Source organism: Onychomys torridus, chromosome 4 (genome assembly GCF_903995425.1).
Source record: "Onychomys torridus chromosome 4, mOncTor1.1, whole genome shotgun sequence".
In the NCBI taxonomy this organism is placed as follows: domain Eukaryota; kingdom Metazoa; phylum Chordata; class Mammalia; order Rodentia; family Cricetidae; genus Onychomys; species Onychomys torridus.
Genome location: NC_050446.1, coordinates 110,142,422 through 110,156,990, shown reverse-complemented (window position 1 = coordinate 110,156,990; position 14,569 = coordinate 110,142,422). Strand labels below are relative to the sequence as shown.

Below are 14,569 nucleotides of genomic sequence, written 5' to 3'. Positions count from 1 at the left end.
TAAAATCCTCCTAAATATTGTCACTACTGAAACTTGAATAATATTCTATTTAATAATTAACATTCTCAGCAGCATTTTTTCTACACAAAGCTAAGAGATTTGCTAAGTCAAAAAGACATGAATTGGAAAAAAGGAAGAAAGAAAGAAGGAAGAGAGAGAGAGAGAGAGATCTTAAACATTACCAACCCACATGTGGGGAGGGCGGAGTTACACTTCAAAAGCCATTTAGAGTAATTCAAACCACTGTAAACAACATGGTCCCCCACTCTGGAGTACAAAAGACACTTTCAAAAACAGTATTCAGTGGAATATTTCCCTTCAATTAAGTATATTTCCATTTGGCAGTGATATGTTCACAGGTCGTTTTGAAAATAAAAAACAATGCAAAAAGTAAGTACAAAGCATTTTACATCACCCTGAGCCTGACTAAATAAAATAATCTCTTTAAATAAATCACCTTCCCCTGAAGTCCCTGCAAGGTTGAAATGTGGAAATTTCTCTAACTTGGCACTATAAGGAAATACACTACACATAACAAGCATAATACATTAAAACTGAGCTTATAATACAGAAAAGACAATACACACGTGTGTCCTCCAGGAGTAGATCATCAGCTGTCTCCTGGGAAACGTCTCTGGGCGTGGTTTGCTATTATAACATTAGTGTTTCTGTTAGAGAAATAATGAACACAGAGTTTTCGGATTACTGATCACCTTTCCAAAATGGTTATTCTGCCATCTGTCAGCAACCAGTGATTCCTCTATAATAAGTGGATAGATGGCTTCAGGTTATTAACTGTGGCGCTGCTTTGGCCTGCTCGTTCACTGCTTTCCTAGTTTACTCCATGGGCAGAACTTGCAATGATTAAATACTCACTCATTTAAGAGATGCTTATTTAGTCCCTAACATGCACTATTTTTTGTTTTTTCAATGCATAAGAGTCATGTTGTAGCTAAAACATGCACAGTTGGCATGGAGACAGAGGTACAGCACACACCTGCACTGAGGTTGAAATCAAAGCTGGTGTTGAGAGATAATGGCCTCCATCCAGAGTCTATGAAGATCTGGACAGATTCAGCCGGGGGTGGGGGAGTGGGAGGGCTTGTAGTTCATTCAAAGTCAGCAAATATACAGCACCCACAGCATTTAGATTCTTAGAATTTAATAAAGCTTAATATAGGTTATCCAAATAAAGGAGTTAGAATTTTACTGCAGAGTTCAGACCAAGGATGGCTTGCATTTATAAACTAAAGGAAACAGAAATTAATTCTAAAAGCAATAGGGAGTTGTGGAAGGGTTTTATAGATAATGCTACAAGGGTGATGCACGCCTTTGATCCCAGCACTCAAGAGGTAGAGGCAGGTGATCTCTGTGAGTTTGAAGCCAGCCTGGTCTACAAAGCAAGTCCCAGACAGCCAGGGCTACACAGAGAAACCCTGTCTTGAAAAATAAATAAATAAATAAATAATAAAATAAAATAATACTACAAGATTTGTTCTGTGCAGATTTCTTTAGGTGATCTAAAGAAAGAAGTCAACGGCAAAGATATAAAGTTATGAAGTGGCTATTTGTTTGTCTCTCTTCCTGCAAACTGTAAACCCTAAGTGGGGCGGGGGGTCGGGGGGAGGGAAAAAAAAGGACAGAATCATTGTTAAGAATAATAGCTGGTGCTCACTTTGGAGCCAATAGAATGTATGGCTGATGGATAAGGGACAGAGGGTGGATTATACAGCTAGAACAATTAGGGCTTGAAATAATAAGGATATTGTTATGATTATGGTTTGCATTTGAAATGTCTGCCATGGGTGCATGTATTTGAACCCTTGGTCCACAGTTGGTGCTGCTATTTTTGGAGGCTGCAGAACCTTTAGGAGGTGGAACCTAGCTAGAGGAAGTTGATCATTGAGGAATAGGTCTCACGCATTCAAGTCCAGGTTCGAATCAAAGGCTCTCTTGGCTTCCTGATCACCATCAATGTGCATTAGCAGCCTCACATTGCTGCAGCCCTGTACCTGCCCTCTCCGCTATCATGCCTTCCTGCCCAGAGGGGACTCAACCTTTCCAAACTGGGAGCCAAAATAAACCTTCCCTTCTTTAAACTGTTTCTTCTCATGCATTTTGTCTTAGCAAGAAGAAAACCACGAAAGTCATAAACTTGGGCAGCGCTATCAAGAAAGGAGAAAAGTAGACAGAGACCTATTAATGGGGGCAGGCTTTCTAGATGAGCAACACAGTATACAAAGATTTAGAAACTGAGATAAAACACACATTTGAAGTGAATTAGAGTATCTGTTTGGGGCATTCTGACCTACAGGCAAGGTCAAGATTTCTAGCAGAAAAAGGATGCTTTTGAAGCTCAGACAAAAATTTACAGCCACAGGAGTTTTCAGTAAACAGTAAATTGACAGAATGGTAAAAGTAAAAGGAGCATCTCCTACAGATAGAGTTGGAGAGAGAGCCGACGCTCACTCTGTAGAGCAATATAGAAGCCTCCAGAAAACGTCAGGTTAAGTGCTGCGTGGCAAAGGTTCCTCGTGAAGCTCTGCCCCAACACATGAAGAAAATTTCGTGTCCAAGGGGCAAGTAAGCCCTTGGAAGCAGGTACTTCAAAATCTACAGCAGGAACTAAGAAATTTGTTTCCCCTGAAGTGAAGATGTGGCACCTCAGTCACCTCCTCTGGGACCACACAGCAGCTCATGCCTTGGATCCTTAAACTATAAACCCGGAATAGAAGAAGGGAGGAATTCCTTCCAGCTGCCCGGCTTTAGGATTCTAATCAAGCTGCATTGCTTGTTGACAAAGAGCAAATGCACAAACCCATCAGGGAGCAGGTATCACCTTTTCAAACAACAGGATCAGAACTGAAAGAAAGCAGATGAAGCCCATGTCTGGTGTCTTATTGCTGTGCTGAACACAGGAGAAAATAGTTTGTTCATGTCTACCTGGTGATGCCAATGATTTCGTTAAATTGACTTCCCTCCTAGTCTCTTCCCTGTACCTGACAGTTTAGATAAACGTCTCTTAATAAAATATTAAAAGCAAAGAAATGCCATCCCAGGTATCTAACTTGATGGTGACAGACATTATGAATCCCTTTTACCTCTAACCCTAGCCTACCAAATACACAGATGAAGTTTACCATTCTATGGCTTTACCTAAGAAACTATTCCAAATGACACTTCAAAACTGTAAACAAATGCTACTCCAAGGATGACCACAAGTCTCACTGTTAGCAGCCATATGATACTATGTAACAATCTCAACTTTCAATTTAATTGTTGCAGCTAAAGTTTCACTTTTCCATAAAACAACTTCAGCTTTTCTGCCCGAACCTGACACCTCCCGCATGTGCCTCCTGCTCTTGCACAGGGAGTAGCTGAGCTCTGCCTTCGCCTCTCCAGACCATATGGTGACTCTTCCCACCCTGCCCACTAGTGCCCTGTGACTTTTATCTGGGTTCGTCCATCTCGGTGACAGAGGTAGGTATACTCACACCCCTGCTTTCCCTGCTGTAATATGACAGAGCTACTGTGTCCCCTACAAAGGCTACAGCTCCTAATGAACTGCCCCCCAAAGAATCACAAGTCCCCAGTCATCCTTGCTAGGCCACCCTTTGGCACTCCCCCTCACTGTGTTCCTATGCCAGCCCACATTTCCCACAAGGTCCCTTTTTGGAGCCCTCCCCAAAGGACTTGGTGTATACAGATTGTCTAGTTAAGTCCTGAGACACAGGTTTGAAGAGTGAGTTTTCACAGACCTTGTCAAAGGAAATTGTCTGCAAACTGTGAAATACTATAAGGTTTCCAGGAGCAAACCTAGCACAGACGTAAGCTTTCAATGCCAAGGAAACCCAAAAGAATCTTGCCATATTTCTACAATTCACAGTGTGCTGTAAAAATAAACACGCAGAAGGCATACAATCAGGATCTGAATGCCACTGCCAAGCTAACCAGAAGCTTGTTTGAAAATGGGTATTTGGAGAAAAGATGAAGGATTCAGACCCATCTCTAGAAAACAGAGAAGATTCCATCTTTCTCCCACAAACTCCCATTACAATATCTACTAAGTGGATGTATATTATTGTTAATAATTACAATTATCAAAACTGTCACTTCTGAAAGAGTCTAATATCAGTGACTTAGATTTACTGTGTTTTTCCCAATAAGTCTTGAAATGAATATACAATATAGTTTCTAAGGTACATAGTCCTTTGTATACAATTTATTTCTCAAACAAATGAAAATTAACTTCAGGTACCCACTAAAGAAACTCAGTAAAGGAGCATTGCTATCAATTCCTCCAAATCTCTTAGGAGAAGGTATTAGGGATGCCTGTTTTTCTTGGTTTTGTTGCAGGCTTGTTTACATTTTTGTTGGTTTGGGTTGGGTTGGGTGGGGAGTTGGTGCATTGAGACTGAGTCATGCTTATGTAACCCAGGCTGACTTCAAACTCAAGATCCTCCTGCCTCAGCCTACTGGGTGTTAAGCTTACAGATAAGTACCACCAACCCTATCTCACAGGGGATTCTTTGATAATTCTATACAACTGTTGTTTAGTGTCCACAGAAGTTTGTATTTCCAGGATTCCATAGATACTCAAGTCTCTTAGATAAAACAGTGTGGCATTTGTTTACATATTCTCCTTTAATGTATATAGTTTATACATTAAACTATCTCATTTGTTATGATACCTCATATAGTATAAATAGTTATAATACCATATTGTTTTGGGAATAACCATCATATATATATGGCTGGAGATGGAGCTCAGTCTCATAGGGCCTGCCTGAAATAAGTATGTACATGTCCAGCACAGATACTTTTCCCCCTAACAGTTTTGACCTGCAATTATTTGAACACAGGGACTCAGAACCCACAGCATGGAAAGCAGACTACATCACCAATCTAAATTTACCAATAAGCCCAGACAGGCATTTTTAGCCCCCAAATTAGCTTAATTGTCCAAGGTCAGTATCAATCTGTACACAAACTCATGATGCTTATGGCATGCCCTGCTGGGAAGTCTCAAAGCTAACCAAGATGATCAGAAAACAGACTTTAACTCCGACTCTACAAAATATCTCTTTATTAAAGGGCTGTCATATTAGCCCCTTAACCAGAGAATACTTTTTTATTAAGTACTGTACTTTAAGTACATGATCTATTTCTAAATTCAGTTCCGGGTATACAGCATAAAACTGAACTGTGATTGAATTAGTAAAGCTCTGTAGCAATGTGAGCTATGTTTCGGTTAGAAGATCTATCCATATGCATAACCTGAGGTTCTGTGAGACAGAAATTCCATTGGGGACCTTTTTAAAAGGCAATCTGACAGTGTTTTCTCCAAATTTTAAAAGTGCATATGCCCTTTTGACCAAATAATTCTATTTCTTGGAATTTAGTACTAAGGAATTTTCACACATATTCATGAAGACCAATGAGAAGACATCTTCTTTCACAAAACAGTTGTGAAAAAAATTGGTTAAAGCCTGGCGTTTAAGCACTCCAAGATTGTACGCCATACCAGACTGTGTACAGGGTTACAAAGATGAAATAATCAGGATACAGACAATAAGATTACCATGATATACAGTTATGAAGATAAAACAAGTCACAGAAAGAGAGATGTGATATGATCCAGTTTACATAATAAGGAAAAGCATCTGCGTGTACAGTATGATCCAATTTATATAACAAGAAAACCACGTATATGTATTTGAGTATGTAAATGAATGGACTAAGGGAGGGGAGAGAGACATTTGAGGCTGTTGCCAATGGCTATATCTGGGGAGGGTGTAGGTGGGGAAGAATGCTTTACATATTGCTTCTGTATTTCTGCATTGTCATTTCAACTGGAACATATTAGTACATCACTTACATCACTTTAGAAACCAGGAAAAATGAAATCTTAAATTCCAGAGAGGGCTTTGGTGACCTATTCAACAATAGAACATCAGTAGAACCCCAGCTCCAGGGATTACACATGTATTTGACCCAATATGATCTCCCATTGAAGAGTGGGAAGGAAAAATTAGGGCAGGTGCACCTTGAAACACTCACCTGCAGAAACAGATCTAAATTCTCTATGCTCAGGATAAATATAGCAACTGTCGATATAGGAAGGGACATCCTATGATTGACAGAATTCAAACCAGTGACAGAGGCAAGAGAACCTCTGTGACCCCATGATAAGGGAAATTACTCATTTCCCTATGCTAAACTGACCACATTTCAAAGCACTGTCAAGAACTGAGATAGAAAACAATGTCCTACGTCTTTCAACTCTGCATACTTGTCAATACCTTAGAAAATGGGGAGAGAGAAAAAGCCACAAATTCAGAATCTGAACTCTATGCTCACACAAAAGAAAGGACTATACAACAAATGTAAACCCTCCCCCTCTTAGAAAAGGTTTTGAAAAGCAAATAAAAATAATGGCATTTTCTAGGACATAGTGTATCTGAAAACTTACACTTGACGAAAGGATCAACATGGGAGCTCTCAGGCTGAATTCCTGCCACAAATATGCCCCGTTTGTCAGCACCATAGGTAGTGTGTGAACAAGTGGAGGCCAGGTATCAATGGTCACTCCTCATTTGCAACAACCTTGGGTTTTGTTTTCTGAGACAGGGTCTCTCATTGGCATGGGGATCACAATCATGGACTGGGCTGGGTTGGCTGTTCAGTAAGCCCCGGGTTCTGCCTGTCTCCACCTCCCCAGCTCTGGGATTCCCTGTGATAACAAACAATCAGCCTTGTTACATGATTCTTGGGATCTAACTCAGGACTTCACATTTATGTAGCAAACATTTTATTAACTGAGCAATCTCCGCAACCCAATTTCCAAGCACTTTTTAGTTTATTTACTTATCTGTGTTATATGTATGAGTATTTTGTCTGCATGCATGCCTGTGCACCATGTACATGCCTGGTCCTCACGAAAGCTAGAGTGGGCATCAGATCGCCTGAGACTGGAATTACAGATGGCTGTAAGACACCATGTGGGGGCTGGGAATCAAACCTGGGTCCTCTGGAAGAGCAGCCAATGTTTTTGACTATCTTCCCAACCCCATCCAAGCACTTTCAAATGGGAAGATTTCACATTCCCAATACTCTGTATTCTATGCTCCTTTTTAACATGTGCATGCAGTGGCTGGCCCCTCCGACAGCTGCTCCTGGAAAGGGAAACACACAGGCCACCACACCTAAGGTCCCTGACACCTGTTTAGCAGCTCCTGCGTAGGTTGTTTACCTGGTGTCTAGACCAGAGGCTACAAGAGCCTCACTGAAACCATCAAACTGTCAGGTGAAAACTGGCCCTTGAGTGCTGACCTTATATTTTTAGCAACACCCCCCTACCCCTGGCTAGCATCTATTATGTTCCCTCTCTCAGACTTCCAGCCTATGAAACTGCAGGAAAAAGCCCTAGAAGGAGACGTGGAAACAAGGGCTTTGTCCTCCACTTGCTCTTCTGACTCTTCACAGCAGTTGCCAGAAGCATGTCTGTTAACATCTCAGCTCAATCACTTAAAACAACTGCCACACTATGTTGTATGGCAAAATAATAATAATAATAATAATAATAATAATAATAATAATAATAAAATAAATTTTTTTAAAAAACCTGCTTTCTACAGCATGCATTATACCAACTACAGTTAACACAGAACCATGGTTTAAAAGTTGGAGCTAATACACTGCTTGCCTATAATCCCAGCCTTGGAGAGCCTAAAGCAGGAGGATTTGTAGTTCAGAGCAGCATGTGCTACACAGTTAGACTCAAAAAACAAAACAAAAAGGGTTTAGGTGTCAATCTCCCTGGATTTCGATCTCAACTCTAAGCCCCATCACGTGATTAATCTCGGAAATATATAAGTTCTCCCCAAATGTAAACTTAAGAGACTATTACTACTCCACAGTCCCAAAAGAGCATCTGGGGAGAGTAAATGGAGCGGCACACTTCAAGTTCTCAACAAGTATCTCTTTTCGGGTTTCTGTTTTGTTTTGTTTGTTCACCTTTCCACTAATTCTTACTACTCTGAGCAGAGAAGTTGAATGTTCCCACTAATGCCCGTGGGAAAAGAGGAGCCACAATGTGCCCCTAAACATCACCGGTCCCCAAATTCTTCTCATGGATGTTTCTGTCCTTGCAAGGCTAAATGGCTTAATATGGTCTATTTTAAAGCCTGGCTGAGGGACAGAGGCCCTGGGGGTAGCATCTGGCTCCTGCATTATAGTTCAAAACCCAACTACAGTCACAGAATCTTAAGGCTATTAGAGCGGAGTAATGTTGTACTTCTCTATCCCAGTGCAGTCCCAGGGTGAGGTGAGTGCAGAGGAAGACCTGGCACCAGGAGGTGGCCTGTGGGGTCACTGGAACTTTCCCTGATTGCAGGATGGAAGTGCAAGCATCCCTTACAAGTTTTAAATAAGCTTCCTCTGGGCAGGCTTTAAAGAATAAACTGACTGTCATCTGCCCCCATGGAGGAAAGTAAGAATTGTGGGCAGTGATCTTAGTAGCACTGGCAGGAGAAGGGACAGAGTGGTTGTCACAGCAACAGAAATGCTGTCCCCAGCACCAATCATCATGTGACACCACCCTTGGGGAGGGGGGTAGGTGGCGGGCATTCTTTGACTTCAGAGTCCACCAAGGCCAGAGTGGATACTCAGGACATTGTCAGGATGGAAGCTGAGGTATGACTGATCCCAGCACTGTAAGATCTCAAATGTGCCCCTTCCTGCTGAAGGCAGACTCAGAACACAGTTCCCCACCCACCCATCCCCCAACTGAGAGGGATCATGTCTTAGGCCAAAAAACATTCTTCACACTGGGGGGTTATGCACCATTTGTGCAGCCTGGTGAATCCAAGACTCTTCTAAACATATTTCAAATGTGTAAAACTAAATACTCCAGTATCACAGACACAAATCATTCTGATCAAAACAATAAGTTTTAAAATGAACTCACATTGGGCTGGACAGGTAGCTCCTTGGCTAAGAGCACTTGCTGTTCTTCCAGAGGACCAGAGTTAGGTTGCCAGCACCTACATGATGGCCAGCTAACAACTCTCTGTGACTCCAGTTCCAGAGGATACAATGCCCTCTTCTGGCCACTGCACACACATGGTACTAAGACATGCAGGCAAAACACCCATACACACAAAATAAAAATAAATGAATCTAAAAATAACAAACAAATAAAACAAAATGAGTTCACATGAAATGTACTTTTTTTCAACCCATGAAATGCCAAAGGTCAACAATGAAGGGCTCCAGTGAAGGCTGTCACTGTCACTTGGAAATAAGTAAAAATTAAAAATCTGTCAGGGGTATTCACTTAAGGTAAACCAGAGTTACTCTGTTTTTCCTGCCTCTGAGGAAATGGCTACTTCAGCTCAGCTGTGCTGAGGAGCTAAATTATGTCCTTTAATTGTTTAGGAGGAAAAGAATGCTTTGCAAGGGTGGTGTACACGGAAGTAACGATTTGCCTGTCCCTCAGAAGCTAGAGGTAGAATTCCCCAACGGCTCATGTGAGAAGAGCTGTGAGGGAGACTACCAGTCAAGGACAGAGGATAACACTCTGGGGTCACATGATATATAATAGTCTCATTGCAGGTTTTGTAAGTAGTAGGTGTGAGAGGTCTTCAGAGAAGACCCCTCTTCTGACCTATGTCCTATACACCCATTTTGTTTGTTTCCATCACGGAAAGCAAAAAAAAAGCACCCTTCAAACTGAGAATTTTTTTAAACTAGCCATCCATTCCGCATACCCCCCCAAAAATGATCTCCCGGCTAAGATTTGAAAGAGTGGGCATTACTGTCACCCTCTAGGAACTCTGGCTACACCTTCCCCAGAACAACAGCATCCAAGGGGAGGAAAATCCAGCCAGGGCTCTTTGAAAGTGAGGTTCGAGACCCTGTGAAATGGGTTTTTGCAAATAAAGATCACTCAGGGATGACTTTTTGAAAGCAGGCTTAAATCCAAGGACAATACAAGAGTCTCACTGATGTACTCAAGTCTCCTTACTCTGCAGGTGGAATACACCCATTCTTAGATCTGGTGGAGGTAAAGAACCAGAGGCATGCACACTCAAAGGCAGATCTAGAAAACAGTGTTACAGCTTGAGGAAGCAGCTGTAATTTCAGGGAGAGGCTTTATCAGAGGAAAAACCATTAAACAGGAAAACAAATGCAAAGGACGAGAAGCAGGGCTGGTCTGTGCCCTGAGTGTGACAGGGGAAAAGAAGGAGACATGGACTGCATTGAGAGTTAGGCAATATCCTTGCAAACAAGGTTAACATTTGAACATGAGCTACAAAACCAGGTGCCTGTCCCTGCTGGAAGATGTCCTTATTTCTCTTTTCCAGAGACACATTCACTTAGGAAGCGAAAAGTAACTATTTCCAAACTGCAGTCTGGACATGAACAACCAATAGTAGCCATTAAACATCCTCATGGGTCCTTGACCTCATTCTAAGTATCCAATGCAGAGCTTCTTGCTTTTACGGAACTCACAGTGATAACGGATTTTTTTTTTCAAGGCCTGGGTCATCCCTGCTAATAAACATGCTGTTTTGTTCTTACTCTGGAAATGGTCGCAAATGACATTAACTAAGTCCTAATCCTCCTCATATTTTTTCATTTTTTTTTCAAGTAATATTTATTTTTCCCCTAAAATATTTGAGTTCACTATTAGGGCATTTGTTGAAAGTGTGAAAATTATAAAAATTATCCCTTCGCATAGCACTACGACCTAATTGCTCTGGTCCAAAAATATGTAATTTATTTGCAACTTAAGATTTTAAAATTTTTAAAAATCCAGTGTGGCAGCTAATTATTAACGTTATGAAAGCCCACCCAAATTATTCATTAATTCTGACATTTGGGTTTGCCACCTGCATCTGAAAAACCGGGGATGACAACCAGACACTGTTCTCAGAAGCTTATATCCCTGCCTGTCACAACTTTGCACGCCACTGTAGTGGGTTCACAAACATCACAGCTATGTATAAAACCAATTTCACATGAAGGGTAGGTAGGCATGAATGCAAGGCAAGCATTGAGTCATTCAATTACCAGTAAATCAAATCTTAAAAGAGGTTAGCAGTAGCCTAAGAAAATCCCATGTCTACTAGGATTGCAAATATGTTCCATGTTGCCCAGATCAGCAGTATACATTGATCTAAAGGCAGCTGGATACATTCTTGGAAAGAAAACAAACAACCGCATTAGCACCAGCTCTAAAGGGTCTCTGCTGGGGACAGAATGAAATATTTCAAGGGTGGTACAAATCTTTAAAAATCCACCTCTTCAAAAATCTTTTCTGAAACCTCTCGGGGTTTTTTTAATTCCTGTATTTCCCTATCTGAGAGAGCAACAAGCACCCAGCCTGGATTCCCGGGCATGTAAGTTGAACGTCATTCACATTTTAAAGCACATGGATATAAAGCTTGCAAAAGAATATTGAAGTACGAAACCCTTCTGTGTGGGTGTGCATTTGTAAAATAAAAGTAGAATTATTCCAACAGATGTAAATGTGTGCTCTGTGATCAAGTGGAGTCTTTGAAATTCTGTTTTGACAGTTACTTGTAAAACAGCATTTCCACAGTGATTAATTCAGAGCTTGGTAGTGATATCATCAAGGCTAAATCAAAACCAAGTTCTGATGGCTGAGTAATGAAAGTTGGTACCTAACACACAGCACCTTGCAGCGTACTGCTCCATGTGAAGACATACTAATTCTGTCAGCAAAGTTTCATACACATAAAAGTGCTCAGAAAATGCTACTCCATTTTAAATGTAATTTTTTTTCTTAAAGTTGTTCCCCCAAAGACACCAGTCATTTATTAACTGTCTACAGTTTTAAAAGATATCATAGATCAATACACCAGTTGAAAAATATGCAAGACTGTTCTGTGGGGAAAAAAAAAAAAAAGCATGCTAGATTACATAACACAGACAGTCAGGGATTACACCACATGGTCCAGGCGAGCTGAATTTCTGATCCTCGGTATGATTCTGTAACTTAGGTTATCAAATTTTGAAGGGTTCAATACATTAGGTTCTCAGTTCAAACACATCTCTTAAAAACCATCAGGCCTGAAAACACTAAAAAGAAAAAAATCAGTTAAAACACACACACACACACACACACACACACACACACACACACACACACACACACACACGCCCCACTGTCCTTTCCTGAAGAGCAATCCCTCACTTTCAGGGCTCATGGGAATATGCCCAGGTAAAGTCTGGTTGCTCTTCCTGGTCATCTTTACTTTATGATCTGATTTCCCCTTAAAGGAGAAATTCAATTATTTCTGAAAACATTATACACCTGTGTTTTTGAAAGCATAATTCCTGTGTTTGGACGTTATTGCCAAGCAAACCATTTAACACATAAATCCACAAATGGAAAACTTAAATTTATGGACCACCTTGTATCCCACTTACACTTTTAAAAATGGAGACTGTCCAGGAATGTTTTGCCCCAAATTAAATCTCAAGCACTTTGCTTCGGAACAATAGGAAGAATCACTATAGGAAGTTTTGTTTTTTTTTTTTTTTTTAAGTCATATCTCAAATGCATGCATATTTGTGGAAATATAATGGACACTTGCCGTCCTTTCTAGAAAAATGCTAGTTTTATGACTCTAGAGTTGTTCATTTGGAGAATTCTATGTTTTCACACTTCCAGTTAGTAGTTTACAAAGTCTAAACTCGGAAATATTGTACAATATAGACAAGGCCTAATTGACTAAGAAAAACAACTTTAAACTTCTGAAAATACAGCAACCTTCATTTACATGCTTTTAGGAGGCCCAAACACTGCCCTAAAGGAGCGCTTAGCCTGTCAGTGTCAAGTGAAAACGCTCTATCATTCGTAAGCTGTCCCCAGAAGACGCTGAAGATGCACACGCACACACATTTACATGCGTTGCACGGTGCCAACTATTTCCAACCAAAATAATCCTATACACGTCGAGCCGAGCTATTTCTAGAGCAGAAGCGGGTGAACGTCCGGGTAGGCAGAGGAAACCCAGAAGGAGATGATTGCCGGGGAGGCGAGTGGCGGCGGGGTCCCCTGCCTCCCGCGCAGGGCGCCTCACACCCCGCACCTGCACCGGGTCCCCGGCAGGGCATCCGGGGGCGCGCGCGCGCGTCCGGGACGCACCCGCGGGAAGCGGAGTAGCCCAGCGGGCCGGGAGCGGCGGGAGCATCCCCGGGCGGGACCCGAAGCGCCTTCTCCTACCTGTCACTTCGATGCGAGTTGCTGCCGGGGATGCGGCCGCCGCCGCCTCCGGGAGCCCCGCTGTGTGTGTGTGCGCGCGCGCGAGCGTGTGTGTGTGTGTTTGTGTGAGTGAGTGAGTGTGTGTGTGTGTGTGTGTGTGTGTGTGTGTGCGCGCGCGCGTGTGAGAGCTTGTTTGCGGCGCGGCTCCTTAGCCGCTCGCACACCGCCACCCCCTCCCCGCCGCGGCGGCCGCCGAGCCCCTCCGGCGCCGCCCCGCCCTCCGCCGCCTCCGCCCCCCACCGGCCTGCGCCTCCCCGCCGCGCTCACCTCCGCCGCCCGCTGCCCCGGGCGCCGCCCGCCGCTCCCGCAGAGCCGGGCCTCGTGCGGCCCCGGGCCCGCCGCCCCTGCTCCCGGCCGCGACGCTGCCTCCGGAGCCCAAGTCGTCGCCTCGCAGCCCCAACCTGCCCAGGCTACGGAGCATGCCCAGTGCGGCGCCCGGCGGGGCTGGGGGTGGACCGGGGCCGCGCGGGCCGGCCGTGGGGGGTGGGGGGGGAGCGGGTGGCTATCCTGGGGTCGCCGCTGCTTTCCTGGTGCGGGGTCCCGGCGCGCGCCCGCGGGGGATGAGCTGAGCCCGCAGCGGGACACTACACGCTGGTGGCCACGGAGCCAGCGGGTGCCCTGCCAGGGAGGAGGGGGCGCGGGCCAGGCAGAACCGGGAGCCGGGAGCGGGAACTGCGCTTTCGTCTATGTTACACTGAACCAACGCGGAGAGCGTATACACTGCAGCAGGCACTGCGAGATAGGCATTTTATTCATTGAGCCCGAGAAACAATCTGCTGGAGGAAGTACGACAACAGGCTTACACTTGAGCCAGAGAGAAAGTGATTTCCAAAGTCTTCCCCTAAGTGATCCTGAGACGTGCACCCCACTCCACCCACAGACTTCGGTCCCAGGGATGCTGGGGGCCGCTCTGGCCAGCTCTCCCTGACCGTGCAACGGACACCCGGATGTCCCAAGTCCTGCTCAGGCGGCCTGGCGGCGTGCATCCAGGGACACCCTTTGTGAAGACCCTACTCAGGAGCTGCTCCGGAACTCCCCGAGGGCTTCCTCCTACGGAGGACACTCTGCTTCCTCCCCCTCCTGCCTGACGGCGGCCACCAAAACCCGGAGACGTGGCACCTGCGCACTGGGGACTGGGGCCCATGCTCCAGGCTGAACTGGGCATGCTCAGCTGCCTGAGTTGGTCTGGCAGGTCAAGAAGAAAAGGCTTGGCTTGAAGGATAGCTTAAGAAATGGGAGGGAAGGAAGGGAGCAGGGTGTTAGGGCAAGAGA

At 43.9% G+C, this 14,569-nt stretch overlaps 1 protein-coding gene across 12 annotated transcripts in view; it reads right to left on the bottom strand.

Moving 5' to 3' along the window:
* Window positions 1-13,993, bottom strand: part of Plcb4 (phospholipase C beta 4) — a 378,383-nt gene extending 364,390 nt beyond the window's left edge. For 11 of the 12 annotated variants that reach the window (XM_036183211.1, XM_036183212.1, XM_036183209.1 and 8 more), the window contains exon 1: window positions 13,259-13,343. The gene's annotated coding sequence lies outside the window, so the exon portion shown is untranslated. Of the gene's footprint in view, window positions 1-13,258; window positions 13,344-13,564 lie in introns of those variants that run through there. The other variant, XM_036183210.1, reaches the window with a different exon arrangement.
* Window positions 13,994-14,569: the final 576 nt, after the last annotated feature.